Below are 20,613 nucleotides of genomic sequence, written 5' to 3'. Positions count from 1 at the left end.
GAGGCAGAATTATTCATTAAAGATGCTGCCTTTTTCTTCACTGATCTACAGTGATGCCTTTATCGGTCTATCTATGTATCTCTATTTCTCTAAACAATCTATTTGTCTGTATGTTTGTCTACCCTTGCATTAAATCCACACCACCTTAACTGTAGCTTAATAATACATCTGCATACTTAGCAAAACAAGTCCTTTGACCAAACTCTTCTTCCAGAATATTTTGGCTATTCTTGGCCCTTGCAATTTTCACTTAAATTTTTGTATCAGCTAGTCAACATCTAAACTACTTTTTCTTGTTTCCTGTAAAGAGTTTTTATATCATATGAATACAAGCTCTTTGCCAGTTAAATGTCTTTTAATTATATTCTCCAATTTAAGGCATGCATTTTCTCTCTTTTTGTGCTATCTTTTGATGAACAGATGTTAATTTTAATATGATTTATACGTTTTACTTCTAAGTTTTACAAGTTCTGTATCTTCTATATTTTCTCTTACCTGAGTTAATAAGTTATTCTTCTATATGTTGTGTAAAAGCTTACAGTATTGTTTTCCACATTTAAATCTTTTATCTAACTAAAATCAATTATTAAAATGCATGGTGCAAAACACAGGTCTGAATTCATTTTTGAAAAACATATGGTCAAGCAATTGTCATAACATTATTGAAAAGTCTATCTCATCTTGCCAGCTCATTATACATCAAATTTCTATTTATATATGGTTCTGTTCCTGAAATCCCCATTCTGTTCAGTTTATCAGTTTGTCTGTTGCTTCAGCACTGACTTAATATACCGACTTGATATTGTTTTAAATTAATGTTTGATACCGCTTAGCTAGGCAAATATTCCTAGTATGTTTTTCTTCTTTATGTGTTTTTTCTGTTTTTGGACATTTGCACTTGACTATGAATTTTAAAATCAGATTATTAAGTTGCACCAAAATAACCTGGTGATATTTTTTATTGGAATTGCACTGAATGTAGAAGTTTTTGACATTTAGAATCTATATCCTAAAATAATTGACTCTGCACTCTAGGAACTAATATGTAAGCTTAATCAAGGCAGTGATTTTTATGCTCTGTTCACTCTATTTTATTCCATGTGCCTAAAACAGTGCTCAGTACACAATAGGGACTCAATAAACATTTGAGTTAAATACTGAAGGAAAGAATAAATCTATAGATCATCTTGAGGAGATGTGATAGTTTTATGCTTTTCAGTCTTCTCATCCATAAACACGTTATATCTTACCTGTATTAGTCTGCTCAGGCTGCATAACAAAATGCCACAGGCTGGGTTGCTTATTTTCTCACAATTCTCGAGGCTGGAAGTCCAAGATGAAGGTGCCATCAGGGTTACATTCTAGTAAGGCCTGTCTTCCTGGCTTGGAGGCAGCCACCTTCTTGCTGTGTCCTTATATGGCCTTTCCTCTGTGTGGATGTATGGAGAGAGAGAGTGAAAGAGAGAACTTCTGGGTCTCTTCCTCTTTTTACAAGGACACCTGCCCTTTTGTTATTAAGACCTCACCCTTATGATCTCATTTAACCTTAATTATCTCTTTAAAGTCCCTATCTTTAAGTGTAGTCACCTTGGGGGTTAGGGATTCAGCATATGAATTTGAATAGGGGACACAATGGGGTCTATAACATCATAATTTATTTAAATATTCATTAGTTTCTTTCAATAAAATTTTAGAATTTCTTCATAAAGGTAGATTTTCTAATAAGCATAATTTATATTTTGGTGTACTTGCAATTATGTTTTAATTACATTTGTTTCCTGTTAAATTTTGGTATACAGAACTCAATTTGATTTTGTATAGAGATTTTTATATCTAGCCACCCTGCTGAAATTTGTACTTAATTCTATGATTTCTCTATACATTATTTTGAGTAGTCTATCTACAGAGTCATCTCCAGTCCCTACAATTTTAATTTCTTGTCTTGCCTTGCATTACTGACCAGGATCTTCAGTGCAGTGTTGAAGAGAAAGGGTGATAACAAGCACCTTCCCCTCCACACTGAAGCCAGTAAACTGCAGAATATGTTCATAGCTACTTACATCTAAACAAGTAAATTATGCTTTTAATATCCCAACCTTAAGGATTAGATTTGCTTGATTTTGCGTATATTTTACCTGTTAAAAATTATTCTGTTTCCTAAGTTGTTTTTTTTTTTTTTGCCATACATGGATGTTGAATTTTAACAAATGATTTTTGTCTATCTAGAGATTTTGTTGATTTTTCTTACAAATATGCTAATGTAGTGAATTATATTACTTAATTTTACAAACTTATTACAATTTCTCTAAATAATCACTCTTTTAGTTTACCACTACAGTGGCCTTATTTTTATCAGCAATATCAGTAAAAGCTTATCTACTCTTCTTTGACAATTCATAATTTAAAGTTCCCATTATCTTGTGAGGACTAAGGCATGCCATGGTCCAGGTTATACCATGATCAGGCCAAGTTTCAACACCCTTTCACTTTGCATACAACCTGTTTCTGACCAACATCTCTAATTTCACCTCATGAGAAAAAAAGTTTCCATTAAGTCTCTCTATACAGGTTTATTCAGTATACAGAATCTTTTTTTTTTCTTTTGCCTCAGAAGAGAGAAAAATCTAGAGATGGCCAACAGCACTGTCTCCTCATATTAACAGTTTAGAGAAAACAGTTCTGTTTTCAAAATGACTTCTAGGTCAAAAGCCCCAAGGGAAGGGAGTTTTGTTATGGGTACAAATACAGGTAATACACATTAATTGGAACCAAGGAATATATTGAAGTAGCATTGTGGAGAATTCCCTTTCTATTCTGTTGATAGCTAAATGCATTTAGAACAACAACAACAAAAAAAATGATGACCTTCTTTGATAAGGTTGAGATGAAGTAAAAATGCTTTCATTTCCTTTATCACCCTGAAGGTTGATTTTTATCATGGCACTTAAATGCATTTAGAAATGATGTCTATTGGCAGGAGTGAACTTTTAATTCACTTTTTTCATTTCTCATTTTTCTTTTCTCATACACACACACACACACACACACTGTTGCCTAGCACTTGTTCATTAGTTTTAGTATCAAGCTAAATAATTTTATTTAACTAAAAAACTAAAGTTTTATTTTTAATATGACATAAATGTGTTAGTGTTTATGCAGTGTATATAACTTAAAAAAGGCATACCCTCTAATGGAACATGTTAATATATTCCATTTACACATTATTTTTTCCATTTCATTGAATTTAAGGATTCAGAGACCTCTTAATTTCAAACATATTCTTTATCATACATTTTACTGATGCCTTACACAACATTATTTAGTTCTTATTTTTCTACCAGCATGATTTAGCTCTCTTGGGGACCAGTGGCAATAATGATTGATTTCTTGTGTGCTTTCTATGACCGTGCATTGCACTAGATGCTTTACTTACATTTTGCCATTTAATCTGCACAAAAATCCTCTAAGGTAGATGATATTTAATAATTTCATTTCCCATGTGAGAAAAACTGAAAGTCAGAGAAGTTAGGCAGTTTGTCCAAGGTTATACAGCCAGCTAGTAAGTGGCAGAATAAGACTCAAGCCCAAGTCAATCTGTTGCCAAAATCTGGCTAGACATAGGTGGAGACTGACAATAGCTAACTGCTTTAATACTTACTGACTGATTGAATAAAAATCTATTGAGCACCTAACTCTAGGGTGGTACTATGTGTGTAACAGTTATGTAAGTAAATCCGATATTAAACAGGGATTCGTAGCTCAGCCTTTATAAGGACTAAAGTAGATAAAGAAATTCCTTTCATTTTTTAAATGCTTCTTCTGAGTCAGGGTCTATACTGGGTATTTAACATACACCATCTCACGGGAACCTCACAAAACCCTTTGAGGCAGCTATTTTTATCCCCCTATTACAACTGAGGAAATTGTGACTCAGAGGAGTTAAGAAACTTGTTTGCGTCTATGTGGCTTATAAGTGCTTATATAGGACTTGACTCATTCCTAAACAATTATTCTAAACCATACAGATTTTTTCACATACATTCAATGCTATTGGTATTTCCTAACATTAGTACCACAGAATCACGTATCAGGAAAGCATCTTAAGGATAATCAAGTTTAATTCCTTCACAGCAGTCAGGACTCGGTTCCCGACGCTCAGGTCAGCGGCAGGTCCCTGCCACCCTACTGCTCCTCTGCACCAGGCCCCTGTGTGCTTGAGCTATTACTATTCAAGACTGCTGAATGGAATGTTCTCTAGCAACTTGGCTCATTTATAATCCACATTTTGTCTCAATGTTTCCGCCAACAGAATATATAGACATTTTATTTTGTGTGCCAGGGATCCATTCCACTGCAAAATTTCCTGGAAATCTGAGTTAGCCAGGGGTGATATTTAATCACTCAGATGTAGTCAGAGTAGTATTTTCAGAATTTGCTTATAATCACTGTCACTTATGTTTGTGTTCTCTCTTCATTTGACAAAAACAAATAGTAGAAAACTTTTCCTGAGGGCCATATTATTTCTCACTTGCTTGTAGCTTTCCAAAAGGCATTTTATGAAAGGAGTCTAATTTTATCATTTTACTCCTAAAGCTTGAGAAAGAGGGGAATGATGCTAATATTTTATTATATTTTACTTCACTGTGAATTCCTAATGAATTATTTCAATATGAAGTGAAAAAACAATCTGCACAGCTCTAAATTTCAATGACTCCTACCCTTGAAAGTTTTGTTTCCACCACCCCTCTTCTGCCAAAAAAACCCTGCTAGATTACAAAACACTCCTTTACAAGTTAACTTTCTTTATTAATGGGGAGAAAGGTTGTTTCAATAAAAATCAGGAGTACAATTATGAAGTTACCCTTGATTCCCACTGTCCAGCCTCAATCTACTGAAGGAAGTAGTTTTCTGTGACTAGAGATGACATAGAGGGTTTTAGTAGATATAGAAAAGGAAGATAAAGAAATATTCTTCTTGTGTATCACATTCATGTTCTCAAAAAAGGTAATCAACTTTGAGAATTACAAATACAGAGGTGGAGGGAGGGTGAGATCCACTTAAAAGAAATTATTTATGGCTCTGTCAACAAATAATAAAAATAATTAGTTTTCATTTTCATGCTAAAGCCTAGTATTGTGAATAATGTCAAAAGTCGATATTTCCCTATAATGAAAATGAATATGAAAAGGAATATATGTATGTATATGTATGACTGAAACACTTTGCTGTACATCAGAAATTGACAAAACATTGTAAACCGACTGTACTTTAATAAAAAATGTGAACAGAAAAAAATTAAAAAATAAAAATAACCCCAACAGAAAAGTCTATGTTCCTCTCTAAACCGTGTATTGGGAAAAATAAGTAACACAAATCATGATGACAGAAAATACTACCTTGCATACTAAAGGAAACATGCTGCTAAGTCAATGCTATCTAGTAACCTTTGGTGACTTGGCACATAACAATTTCCCTATGTTTGTTATGGCAGGAGGTACATCTGCTTCACATTCTAGTTATTTAGGGAACTGTCTAACCTTCCCATTAGATTCCAAGCTCCTTGAAAGCAGGCATCATGTCTTATTTGTGTTTTGTCTTACACCTATTAATAGAAAGACCTTACACATGTTACTTAACTCCTGTGCAAGTTTCTTTGTTTATAAAATGAAGACAATAATTCTTGTATGTTGAATGTATTAAGCATAGTGCTGATTATAAGTAAGGACTCAATGCATGTTAGTTTCTTTTATCCATGAATCTTGCATATGTGTGGTGACAGGCAAATATTTGATAAGTAAGTAAATGAATGACTGAATGATAGATAGAAAGGTATGTGAGCTGGGTTTAAAATTGGCTCCAGAAGCAACTAGCAAAACTGAATAGGAAAAAAACCACAAAATTATCCAAAATACCTTATTTTACATATTAGTTAAATAAGCCAGCTCTTCTGAGGTAGTAGCAATGCAATCAGCTTTTTCTTTTTGGAAAAATCAGAACACTTTAATTATTTAATGCACTGTAGTAATTATCATTTGCATTATATTTTTTTGGGCAGAGGACAGCTTTCCACCCTTTGAGTCTAGGCTTAGCCAATTACTTTCTTCAACACATGGGATATTTACTACATTTATAAATATCAAGAGGGTTATGCTGCACACCAGACATTGACACATTGTAACTGACTATACTTCAACTTAAAAAAAGTAAAAATATATAAATACATACATACATACATACATAAAATACCAAGAGGACCAAAAGTGTAAAATCATGGCCAGATATTACCTCCCTTCCATAAGGGAATGGATTACAACATAGGCATATTAAAAATATCAGTGTGATGAAAGCATTATTCAAAACAGTTATCTCATCCCTTACACCATACACAAAAATAAACTCAAAATGAATCAAAGACTTAAACATAAGACAAGATACAAAAAACCTCTTAGAAGAAAACATAAGCAAAACATTATCTGGCATACATCTCAAAAATGTTCTCCTAGAACAGTCTACCCAAGCAATAGAAATAAAAGCAAGAATAAACAAATGGGACCTAATGAAACTTACAAGCTTCTGCACAGCAAAGGAAACCATAAGTAAAACAAAAAGACAACCTACGGAATGGGAGAAAATTTTTGCAAATGAAACTGACAAAGGCTTGATCTCAAGAATATATAAGCAGCTCATACAACTTAATAGGAAAAAAACAAACAACCCAATCCAAAAATGGGCAGAAGACCTAAACAAGCAATTCTCCAAGAAATACAAATGATCACTAGGAACACGAAAAAATGATCAATATCACTAATTATCAGAGAAATGCAAATCAAAATTACAATGAGGTATCACTTCACACAAGTCAGAATGGCCATCATTCAAAAGTCCACAAATGACAAATGCTGGAAAGGCTGTGGAGAAAGGGGAACCCTCCTGCACTGCTGGTGGGAATGCAGTTTGGTGCAGCCACTGTGGAAAACAGTATGGAGATTCCTTAAAAGACTAGGAATAGACTTACCACATGACCCAGTCATCCCGCTCCTGGGCATACATCCAGAAGGAACCCTACTTCAAAATGACACCTGCACCCCGATGTTCATAGAAGCACTATTTACAATAGCCAAGACATGGAAACAGCCTAAATATCCATCGACCGATGACTGGATAAAGAAGAAGTGGTATATTTGTACAATGGAATACTATTCAGCCATAAAAAATGACAACATAATGCCATTTGTAGCAACGTGGATGTCCCTGGAGAATGTCATTCTAAGTGAAGTAAGCCAGAAAGAGAAAAAATACCATATGAGATCACTCATATGTGAAATCCAAAAAAAAAAAAAATTACAAAACAGAAACAGACTCACAGACATAGAATACAAACTTGTGGTTGCCAAGGAGGAGGAAGGGAGTGGGAAGGGACAGACTGGGAGTTCAAAATTTGTAGATACTGACAGGCATATGTAGAATAGATAAACAAGATTATACTGTATAGCACAGGAAAATATATACAAGATCTTGTGGTAGCTCACAGTGAAAAAGAATGTGACAATGAATATATGTATGTTCATGTATAACTGAAAAATTGTGCTCTACACAGAAAATTGACACATTATAAACTGACTATATTGCAATAAAAAATGTTAAAATAAATAAATAAATAAAACAGCAAAAAAAAAAGTTATTTCAACAGACTAACAGAAAGAAGCAAAGCACTGGATTCTAAACCCAGGGCCCCTACACCCCAAAAGTTCCCAAAGATAATAACAGATATCTATATGCTATATTAAATACTTTAAATCTTTAAATATAATAAGCATCACATCTAATTACATACGCTAAACAAGAGGAGGAATTTCTTTGTTTCTGACTTAGATTTTATCAACTCAGTGGTAAAAATCCTGTGTATAAAACCACATGTCACATATATATTATAAAATCCCCATGTGACATTAAGTGGGTGGCTCTGAAAGGTCACATGATTACAGATTGGAAGTACCATCCCAGAGATACGTATGTTTGACAAATACAGCAACGTAACTGCAAAATGATCTCAGGGATGAAATTTCTTACTTTGTAGCATATGAAAGTCTAGCCTATCAGATTTTCCCTAAATTTCAGTTTTCTGTGGGTTTGACAAGGTTACATGTCCTTTAAAGAATAGAAATATATTTTAGAGATGTGTTTCCTGGAGTCAAGTAACCAAATTGCAGTTTTCATTAGGCTTAGTTCCAGGGAGCTTACATTTAGGAGACTATTTACAAAAGACTTTGAAACCCTGTTTTTAGATAGTACTATGTTACCACGCAATAGACTAAGGACAAAACCAAAGCGAAAAATGCTTCTCTATAGAACAGATGTAAGTTTGGTCATTAGTACAGGCTACTCAGAGTGATACAATCTTTGAACAAACCCTGATTAGACAAAATGTTGAATCTGTAGCCTTTCTCATGGATGGCTGGAGCAGCTCTGTTTGGAAACTCTGGCTCTCTCATGTTATCAACAGACATGCAGGAACTCAAACTTCAGAAACAGTCATTATGTTTTAACTTGCTGCCTTTATTTTTTCCATTTCCGGAGCCTACATTGGATTTTACAGGCCAGCAAACCAGTTACTTCAGTCCCATTCTATTCACTATGGACATCGTGTGATGCAATGTGACAAATCTAATCAGATATGCTGTATCACATAACGAGCTATCATTCCAAGGTATTTAAAGAGATACGTTTTTAAAAATACTTTTACAAGTTGAGAGACAAGAAAACAAATGACTCAGTTTGGGAATGATACTTTAGGAAAAATTAAGTTATAGAAAAAAAAGCAAAAAGTAAAAACATTTCTCTTTTTCCAGGTCAGAAAGATGTGTAAGGTGAACGTATGTGTATGCATGTGTTTGTGTGTGTGTATAAACGCGTCAGCAGTGGTGAGCTGGAGTGAGCCTTAGTAATTTCATTTTAACATCTAAATTACCTCCTGACCAAAAATAAACATTAAAAATGATATAAACCAAAATAAAAGTAGTGTCATTACAAATACCTCTTTGCACAATACATAATACAAGCCACACAAATTTGGTGCTTAATGTCTTATGTGGGCAGGGAATGAAATATAATTATGTAGAGTATTTACTGCTGACATTTCCAGTATCACTATTACATCCTCTGATTTTACCCAGCCATATATAACTGATTAAAAAGAACTTGGGACTAATGCCTGGAAATGGAGCAGCTATTAGCGCACGCATTAATTAGGGCTCCATTTGCTGTTCTATTATGAACTAACAATCATTAGTTAGCTTAATTAACTCTCTGTACCTAGTTGAAACCTGTCACCCTGGGAATATATTGAATAAAGTGGGTCTATGTTTATGAAATCCCAATAAAACACTCTCATGTGAAAAACTATTATTTCATGTGTACATGTCTGCTTTCAAAAAGAAGACTATAAACTTGCAAAATATAAAAGCAAGACCACTCAGGGCTTATTATGATTGTATCAGCAAGAGCTGACGGAGGCCTGAAATAAGACCGTAACAATGAAGTGGTGCATCTGAGAGAGGTTTTTCATTGATTATGTAATTATAAACATGATTCTTATTAATGAATTTGATAATATACACTATATTTTTATGGGCCAAGTTCACTGTGGGAAATATCTACGCATTTATTTTGTTAATGGAGTGCCTGCTGCTTAAAAACAAACAGAACAAAAACAAAAGCAAAAGCCACACAGGGAATAAAAACAAAATGAATTATCTACAACCACTCAGAAAATGAATAAACAGAATAAACTTTAGACAACATTGCACGATCGGCAGTTTTCCTTTAAATTTAATTTCATTTTTTAATAAAATTATACATTCACAGAGTTAAAAAAAAAGTCAACTTGTTTGGTAACTACATGGTTACACTGGAAAAGACATTGAGCAGTTTCCTTCCCTATCCATCATCATAACCGATCCTTCTTCACGAGATACAGCTTTCCAGCTCAGCGATGATTCCCACAATACTAAATAACATGCTTATACTGCTAGTATTCATCTTTTTCTGTTCTTACATTATTTGTTGATATTTTATTATGGAAAACGAGGATTTAGTTTTACCTAGTCTACCTCCAAAAAACGTACAAATCCTCCTCCTTCTCTGATTCCATTATACTTATATCAGTATTTTTCATCAAAAAATAATTCATTTTGTACATTGTTATGACAGTGTTTTATTTTCCCAGGAATTAAAAATGGCCTCTCCTTTTTTTTTTTTAATGTCCTTGTTTCTAAACCTATACGTTGTTCATAACTACACTTCTAACAACGCAAATCTCTTTTCAGTACATTCAGATACAGCTGTTTGATTTCTTCTTCCTTTCCCTCCTCGTTTTCTTTTCTTCTCCTCCTCCTTCTTCTTACTCTTCTTCCTTCTCCTCCCTCCCCATCCTCCCTTCTTTTTTCCCCTCCTCCTCCTTCCTTCCTCTACCTCCTTCTCTTTCTCCTAAATCTGGAATGCATCCCTTCTGGAGCCTTCTGTCCTGTGCTATAATCTGGACTACAGTATAGCTTTTATGGAGTTCCTTTAGCCATCATCCTGGATATTCATCTAAAAATTCACTTTGATTTCCCCTTACCTTGCATCTCATATCTTGGTTTATATCCCCATTTTCTTGAGTATATTCTCAAATTGCTATTTTTACCTTTTTTCTCAGGTTTACTGAGAAAGAATTAATATGCATTACTGTATAAGTTTAAGGCATACAGCAATGATGATTTGATTTACATATATTGTGAAATAATTACAATAGGTCCTGCTAACATCCATCATCTCATATACACAACATAAAAAGGAAGAAAAGAAAAAAATTCTCCCTGTGATGAGAACTCTTAGGATGTGCTCTATTAACAATTGTCCTATATATCATCCAGCAACGTTAACTGTAGTCATCACGCTGCACGTGACACTCCTAGTACTTATTTATCTTACAGCTAGAAGTTTGTGCCTTTTGACCACCTGCCTCCAATCCACCCTCTGCCTCTGGTAACCACAAATCTGACCCCTTTCTCCATGAGTTGCTGCTGTTTTAGATTCCACATATAAGTGAGATCATACTGTATTTATCTTTCCCTGTCTGACTTATATCACCCAGCATCATGTCTTTGAGAACCATCCATGTTGTCACAAATGGCAGGATTTTCTCATTTTTATAACTTAATAATATTTTTACATATACATACACATGTATATATAAATATATATATATATTTGTTATATATATATATATATAAAACAAAACTTCAAAATCCATTTACCCATAAATGGACACTTGAGTTGTTTCCATGTGTTGGCTATTGTAAATAATGCTGCTATGAACATGAGGGTGCAGATATCTTTTTGAGTTAATTTTTCTGTTTCCTTTGGATATAGTCCCAGAAGTGGAATTGCTGGATCAAATTGTTCCTTGGAAAGAATGCAAGAGAAGTTGTTGATCTGTTTTCATGTCTCAAAATGTTTTTATTTTCATGTCACTCACAATTGATAGTACGATTGGGTATTGAATTTTATACTGTAAGTCACTTTTCCTTAGAATCTTAAACGCTACACTCCTTTATCGTCTGAGTTTCAGTACTGCTGTTGAAAAGTCTGATACCACTTTGATTCGTGATCTTTTGAATGCCTTTCCACGGATGAGATTGATAGTGTTTTTCAAATTTTTTTTAATGTTAGATGTTTTCTGCAATGATTTGTTAATTCTTGGATGTACTTTCATAGTTAAGAGGAAATTCTAAAACTCAATTGGAAGGGCTATGTACATTCTTGGGATTCGTTCATTACAGAGCTAAACTGGTGAGCCTGCTGAGATGGTTTCATAGAGAGACCTCCAAGAGTCAGTTTCTAGGGCTTTCTCTTTCTCTGATCTGATAATTAGTCTGTATTATTATTTATATTTTAAAGTAGGGGACTATGAGCCAGACTTCAAATTTCTAAATGAGATTGAAAATAATATGGAATCTAAAAGAAGAAATAGTTTTTGCCCTTGAATAGCCAATTAAATGTGGTTTAAAAATTACTTACAGATGAGAGTGTGTTTCTGGGTATATGGAGTCATTAGGATAATTGAGATAAAGGACTAGAAGAGACCTTAGAAAGTACACTGATTTTGCAGAGAATTGAACCAAAGCGAGGGAGATGCAAGACTTTCCCAAGTCACCTTGCAGATCATTTGGCTCCTAGTTCAGTGTTTAGTCATACTGATTAATTAATTAATTGACTAAATTCCCCATATAACCCCACACCACAGGGTATGCAAAATAAGTAACAGGACACAAAATATGAGTAAGGCTATTTGGCATCATATAGTCACAATCTCAAACTAGAATTTTATCTTCCATTCCAGTGTCCCTGTTCAGCAGCATTTGATCAGGAACAGACAAGCACACTCATGTGAAAGGAAAAAAAATGATGGTGAAAATCTCCTTGATCTGAGAAACTTCTTTTAGACCAAACAATGTTAGCTTAGGACATACAGGAATGCGGCTGGGAACAAGTCTAAAACAACAAAGCTTACCTTTTACACATTAGTAAGATTACCTGTTTTAATTGGGATGTACAGGGATTCACGAAAGTTGTATTTTTTATTTTTGTTTGTTCTCTTGTTAACCACCATGTCCCCTGTTAAATGTTGGTTCCTAAAAACAGATACTAATCTATAGCCACTGTGGAAAATATTATGGAGGGTCCTGGAAAAACTAAAAATAGAACTACCAGATACAATTTCACTCCAGGGTATATACTGGAAGACAATGAAACCAGTAATTTGAAAAGATATGTGCACCCCAATGTTCACAGCAGCATTGTAGAGAATTGCCAAGCTACAGAAGCAACCTACATGCCCATAAATAGATAAAGAAGATGCTATATATATATATATACATATATATATATATGTAAAATACTTGGCCACAAAAATGAATGAAATTTTGCCATTTGCAACAGCATGGATGGACCTGCAGGATATTATGCTTAGTGAAATAAGTCAGACAGAGAAAGACAAATACTGTATGTTATTATTTATATGTGAAATCCAAAAATAATAATAATAATAATAAGCTAGTGAATATAACAAAACAGAAACAGACTCAGATACAGAGAACAAAGCAGTTGTTACCAGCCAGGAGAGGGAAGTGGGGAGGGGCAAGATAGGGGTAGAGGATTAAGAGATATAATGTACAATCTAAGATGCATAAAATAAATAAGCTACAAGGATATGCTGTACAGCACATGGAATATAGCCACTATTCTAAAAGTGTAAATAGAGTATAACCTATAAAAATTTTGAATCACTATACTGTATACCTGAAACTAATATTGCAAATCAACTATACCTCAATATTAAAAAAATATATATATCAATCTAGGTAAGTTGCAGAAAATCCAGAAGTGTCAGAGCTGTGTAACTACATCCATGTATAGCCCTCACATCTAGATGGATAAAATCTCAAGATAAAATTATTTAAGGATATTCCCCACCAATGTCTACAGACATTTTCCTTTTATGTACAGCTAGGCCACTAGGTTAACCTGTGTTTACCACAAAGAGGTTTCTGCTTCTTGTAAATATGAAGCTTGACTTGGGGCAGCAATCCTGATCCAGTAGATCTTGGAGAGGGTCATGTGTGACTCAGCAGGTCATGTTGTAGTTACAGATTGCATATGTAAAATGTTCAGCACACTGTCTAGGATATAGACTTTTTTTAATGCTGAATTTCTCTCTTTTTTCTGTATATTTATCTGTTTCTTCCACCAGACTGCTACCTCCTCAGCAATAGCATCTCTATGGCATGGATGTCACACGGTGCACAGTCTGGCATCTTGCAGGCACAGTACTCAGTAAGAGCTTATAATAGTACTGCACTGTCCTATAGCAAGATAGTACTGTATGGAGTTACATTTCTGGGATAGACTTGGACCTGTGGCCTATGTAAAAGCATAGAATAATAAGTGAACCTATAGAAGAATTCTCAAAACTCTAAGTTATTTACATGAGAGAGAGAAGCCATGGATAAAACAAACTTTCTATAAATGTATGACAGTGCTAAAAGGTTGCTTACAGTTCACAGGTTTTGAGCTTCTTCAGGTCAGGGAGCATGTCTTCCACTTTCTGGATAACTGCCTCATCCCTAAAACAGTATCATGTTCTTAAAGGCAGTTTAATAAATGTTCAATTGATTGATTGTAACTGTCTCTGCACTTTAAAAATAAAAATTGCTAAAACCTCCATTTCTCAAGCTAGTTTTCTCCCCCTCATATTAACATGTTCTTACTAGAAACCTAGTGTTTTATGCATTACTCCACGTAGATTTGAAAAAGGAAATATCACATACGCAGTGAACAGAAGTTGGGACGTGTAACTTTGTGAATCTAGTTAGTAAGGACTTATGGAGAGAATAAAGTCAAGGCAGCTATTTCTGACCATAATCAGTCCCTGCTTCTCCTACTTTTAACGCTCTGTATCTTGTCCATGAACTTCTCAGGTGCACTGATGAAAAAACCCACTTGTCATTGGTTTCAGACATCCTTGTTTATCTGATTTTACTGAATTTTTAGTTGTGAATGACATGTTTACAAGAGATAAGAGCAAAAAATTTGCTTCCTTTCTCTCGATTGCATGCCAGGTGTTCCACACAACAGTGAGTAATCTGTCACCCTGGCCCTTGGTAACTAGAAAGTTCAGTAAAAGAAAATTTGTGCTTGTTGAACGTGCACTAGGGTTAACAGGTATATCGGTGTCCAGGTTGAGAACTGGGCCAAGGACAGTTATAACTGTTCCATTCCATGCGTGCCTCACAGCAGTTTAGCCTTGGCGTGTCACATAAAAACAAAGTGATAAAGGTCAATAGGCAAATTTAATTAAAAATATGTATATATTGAATACCTGATATTTTAGGATATACCAACAAGAATATAAAATGGTTATTTCACTCAAGTGGTTCAAAATCTAGAAGAGACAGAGATATAGGCAACACACATAGAGTTGACAAATACTAGAAAGCAGAATTTGAACAGGAACATAAGAGTCATCAAGACAAACTGTAGCAAGAGGTGAGAGAATAAATCAGTTAACTCCAAGGAGGTAGTCTTAAAAGAGGATATATCTTTGGGACTGGTTTTTAAAAGATGAGTTTGACCTTGACAGTCAGAGATCAAGCAAAGGACATCCTAGGGAGAGGGAATAGCATGAGTAGAAGGTAAAGTAAAATGGGACTATCCAAAGTGCCTGGAGCAGAGGAGAGGATGCTCAGAATACAAACTGAAGAGGTAGGTTGAAACAGTGGAGATTTTGAATATCATGATGAGGAAGTTACATGTTATTCAAAGGTAATGGGTTTCCATTGTGCTGTACACCAGAAACTGACACCTTGTAACTGACTGTATTTCAATTAAAAACAGGTAATTTGTTTAGAGAAAGTGAATGGCATAATCAATTTTGAAATTTGGGAAGTTTACTGTGATAGGAGCATAATGGTTTAGAACAAACATAAAGTGCAGGCAAAGGGGGATATTATAATAGACTCCAGACATGAAAGAAGGGCATGAATTAGAGTAAAAGGGATGACTAGAAAAGGATGAGTGAAAAGTACAGTGCACTTGAAATCAGCAGACAGAAGATGTAGTCAGAGATCAATACCAACATATCTACCCTAGGGAATGGCAACACAGGGACTACAGAAGGAACTGGACCAGATGCCAAACTATTGTGGGTGAAATGAATGTGATGGAATTGAATGGATTGCAAGAAGGCTCAGGTGGAAGCAACTAATCGTTAACAGTCAGTCCATATGATTCCAAGACAAGTTCTCCACAATAAGGACTGATGAATTAGTGGTATTCCCTAGATAGATTTAAAAGATGGCTACCAACCTTCAACACTACTTGGATTCATATCTGTATGCTTTGGGGACAACTTTGTTTGAAAATATCTTAAAAGATCAGTGAACTATTGAGAAATTACATGAGAAATATTTTCCTATCAACTTAAACATTTAGACCTTACTTAAATAAGCAAAGTTCAAATCATCCTGGGTCTGTACGTGCAAAAATTTGGTAATGGGAATGGTTGGGAAATTGTGCCAGGAAATCAACGGTTTGGCAGTGAGTTCTCCACATGTACAAGTGTTTTCTGGCTATTCAGGTGTGAGCCATTTCCAGTATAAAATCAGAAAAAGGATGTTTTCTGAAGCCAAAAGCTACATTTTTGCTACATACCAAGAAATGGGAAATTTTTAGTGATAACACACATATTGTCAGGCATGGCTACTATCTGAACAAACTGCTGAGGGATATGTGGAGGACTGCCAGGCACAAGGAAGGATTGGGGCCCTTTGGATAGAGGTTACAGTACATGAAAATGCAGTAGGTGTTTATATTACAATCACACTATTAGCTGCTGGGGCACTTCTGTGGCCTGTTTCCTGGTTATTAAAATTCTGCAATTAGATTTCACTGTTACAAACTATGGTGTCAAGACAAGAGTAAATAGAACAGTAGTATCCACAGCTGCAGGGAATTATATTTCTCACTGGAGTGAAAACATGCTTTCTTGAGAAAACACTGTAGGTATGATAAGAAGGCATAATGAAAAGGGCAATGTGCATAATTCAGTAATTATCCTGCCATAGTCACTGTCTGATGGCAATGGGCATTGAAAAGAGTGACATTTCTCTTGCAGACAACAGTGTTTTCCAGTAAACAGTGACCATGTAATTTTCTATTATTAATGCGTACCTCCTTAATCGTAGGGACTAGGAGGGAAAAGCCTGCATTATTAGGTAATTAATGCTCACTGTTAATTTTTTTTTTTTTTTTTTTTTGCTGCTCATGCAAAAGCTGATGTTTCTGGATGAACATTTCTTTTGTACAGCTCTCCCTGCAGGCAGTGACTCAGAGATTCAGGCTTCTGCTGGTTAGTGGTTCTGCCATCCCAGTTGGCCTCCTCAGAACACTGTGCACTACATAATGTACATTCAGCCAGCTTATGAAGGGAGAGATGGGGGTGGGGGGTGCAGTAAGCCTGCAACTGACATCCATCACTGTCCACATTCCACTGACCAGAACTAGTCATGTACCACTACCTACACGTAAGAGAGCTGGGAAATGTAGTCTTTTTGTAGGTACAGGAGGACAAGGAAATGATGTAGAGACTGGATTCCCAGCACATCACAACAGGACATGGCTTATATGAAATTTAATTATGTCCACTGGGGAAAGCACAAAGTATTCTTGATTAAAGAGAAAGATTCCAATATAACAACTGCAAGGATTGTTCTGTGAATTTAGGATTGAACTATTTTCACATTAAAAAAAAAAAAAGAAAGTCATCAGCATCAGTGAATCCTTTGCCAGATACCTCAGCCTGTGTGATGGTGGCATCATTAAATGAGGACACAAGGCTGGGAGCTGAGATATTTAATACTGTCTTCACTTTATCACTAACTAGTTATGTGACCTTTGGAATAGTCCATAACTATTCTAGTTTATTCCATCTGTAAAATGAAACTACTAATTCTAGCCTTTATATTTCCCAATTTAAACAAGATCCCTTTGATAGACCTAAAAGTAAAAGTAGTACAATGCACATAATATATTAACCTCACCTGCCAAGTGAGAATAGCTCCTATGCCTTCCTTATTTTCCACCTACTCTGATTTCTCTCTGGTTTCCCTCTTATCGCACAAGAGTAGTTGTTGAATAGACTATGATTGGCTGACACAGAAGGCTTTGCGATAATTTTCATCTTTTTTTTTCTTTTGGTTACCCCAGGGTGGACAAATGAATAATCTACAGAAGAAAGATATATATATATAATATATATATATATTATATATATATATATCTCACAGGCCATGTCTACCGAGAGATGCTGAATATAATAAATAAGATACAGAAATAAATTTTATTTTAACAATTCCTGGTTGAATTTGCAGTTCTTTTAAGATAAAAATAGACCTTTTAATACTGAAAAAAAGACAACTGAATCTAAAAGTAGAGTAAAAATGGACTCTATCTTCATTCCCCCCCTTCTTCCAGTTTATTTTTAGAACTACTTTTATGCAAAGATCTTCATGGAGCAGGTAGCAGAGTTTCATACTGGTTTATTCCAAATACAAAATAGGTAGATAAAGAGTTACTAAATAAGAGAAATTAAGGTAGCATCTTGAATAGGTATTGGTGACAGAAGCCAAGTTAGTAATTGGCCTTTTGAGAAGGGCCTGTGTTTATTTTTTCCAAATATTTCAAATGCATTTTGTGTTGTAAGTTTTTCCTTTAATTCTAAGACTTTGAAATATGAGAAATTTCTATAAGGTAAACATAAATTTTAAAACCACAGAGAGGCCAGCCCTTTGGATAATAATGGTCTTCTCAGGAATATCAGTGAAAGAAAAACACAGCAAACTTAATAAAATTGTCAGTATTGCCATCAGTTCAACTCAGTTTGAAAATATAATTATTAAGTATCAATTACTAGCTAACAATTATACTAACATACATTATTACCGATCAATATTAAATCTGCCAATTATTGCTGCTTCATTGGTTTGAGTGGGTGTTATATTTTTGTGAGGATGAAGACAGACCCTCCCAATACAACCTGGTAGTTCAGTCTAATTCACTATTTATTGAATGACTGATGGATATTTAACAGTATACAGTGATGTTGGAGAAATGCACAAGTATATAAGAAATATACATGAAGCAAAACCTTCTCCCTATGTCTAAATTAACGTTATAAGGAGACAAAAGTTACCTTTAGAGAAGAATGTTTAAATAAAACTAAAAAACAGTAGATAAATACATTCTTCCAAAAGCAAAGGTAGATTATTTTAAAGGAGAGAGATCATTTCACCTTAAAGAGATAGTGAAGCTTCAAGAGTGTTAATAGATTGTTGTGATTTTTCTTGGGGACAACATTCCAGGCAAGGGGAGAATGGCATGAGAATACAAGGCATAGAATTTATAATGTGTGGAAAAATGAGTATGTTGACGAGAACCATGAATTCTTACATGTTAGACAAATAAGTAGACAGAGCAAATGACTGGAATATGGTTTCTATGATCTGAATGTTGGTATTCTCCTGTCCCCTGCAAATTCATATGTTGAAATCCTAATGTTATTCACTACCGATGTGATGGTATTAGTAGACTGGACTTTGGGGAGGTGTTTAAGCCTTAAGGATTGAACCCTCATAAGTGGGATTAGTGCCTTACTTAAAAGGTTCCAATGAGATTCCTATTCCCTTCCACTTTGTGAGGACATGAGAAGATACTGGCTGTGAACCAGAAAGAGGGTCTTCACCAGAGAATGAGTGAGAACATACTAGAAACTAGGTCTTGGACTTCAGCCTCCAGAACTGTAAGAAATAAATTTCTGTTGTTCATAAGCTACTGAGTCTGGTATTTTGTTACAGCAGCCCAAATGGACTAAGACAACAGTCAACGTTGAAAGCCATGGCAGCTGAGGTTTGGGACTTAATTCGACAGGAAATTGTAAGATTTTTGTACCATAAAAGTGATATTTAGGACATCGAAATCGGATCAAACCCTGCTGTATACATTAGCTTTTACCTAATGAAACAGGTTGAAACCTCACTCCTTCCATGATTTTATTCTACTTTCCACTTTATAATCCTTGCCTATTTTGATTGGAGCAGCCTAGGGGTCTAATTGAAAGCATTAAGTGTGGTGGTGAAGAGACTGCCTTTTAGATCACAATGATTGGCTTTTCATTCCTATCACCACTTATTAGCTGACTGGTTTGCAGTGTGGAGACAGTAATAATAATACCTATCTCACAAGGTTGTTATGTAGGTTGGAATTCTAGACGATTCAGAAAATTCTTAGGGTTTTACAATGCTTGGTATCTAGTAAGCACTTCATAAAAGTTAGCTATTATCTTTATCGTCGGTCCCTTTTGCTGAGATTGCATGTGGCCGCTGGTGTTTACAAAGTGGTTTGAGTCATAAGGTTAAAAATTCACTTTTCAGCTTCAACTTAATGAATCGAGAAAAGAAACCTTAAGTCTTACACCAAAGATGATGGTATGTATTATAAATAAGTCAACCTGAAAATATATAGCAGATATTTCACTAAACTAAGATAAGCCCAGAGAATATAATCAATTCCCATTTTAACTCAGCTGGTTTCTATATATTTGTGTGTATTCAGTTCGATTCAACTGGTTAGTTTTTAAATAATTTCTGCTGTGATACAGCAATATTTATGAAGCACTGAGATATTTAAAATAAATATAAAGTGCAGGCCCAGTGCTCAAGTAGCTGCTTTCATCTTAGGCATACACAAACAATATCATGAGTCAAAATAAATTTTCTTTTCATTAAAATCCCTATCAATCAAAGTTTAAAGAAAAACACTGATATTACAACATTATGTTATTATTTTCCCCAAATCAGTGATATAAAAAAGATCAACTAAGTTTTTTCTTATACAGAAGATATGAAAACTCAGCAAAATAATTCCATCATTTTCTTTGTTTAGAACCAAAGTCTACAGATATTAAGGGCCAAAAAAAAGGCTCCTAAAGTAAACTTACTACATTGATTTTGAGCAAAG

Source organism: Camelus dromedarius, unplaced genomic scaffold (genome assembly GCF_036321535.1).
Source record: "Camelus dromedarius isolate mCamDro1 unplaced genomic scaffold, mCamDro1.pat HAP1_SCAFFOLD_48, whole genome shotgun sequence".
Classification (NCBI taxonomy): Eukaryota; Metazoa; Chordata; class Mammalia; order Artiodactyla; family Camelidae; genus Camelus; species Camelus dromedarius.
This window is presented reverse-complemented; position numbering follows the sequence as displayed.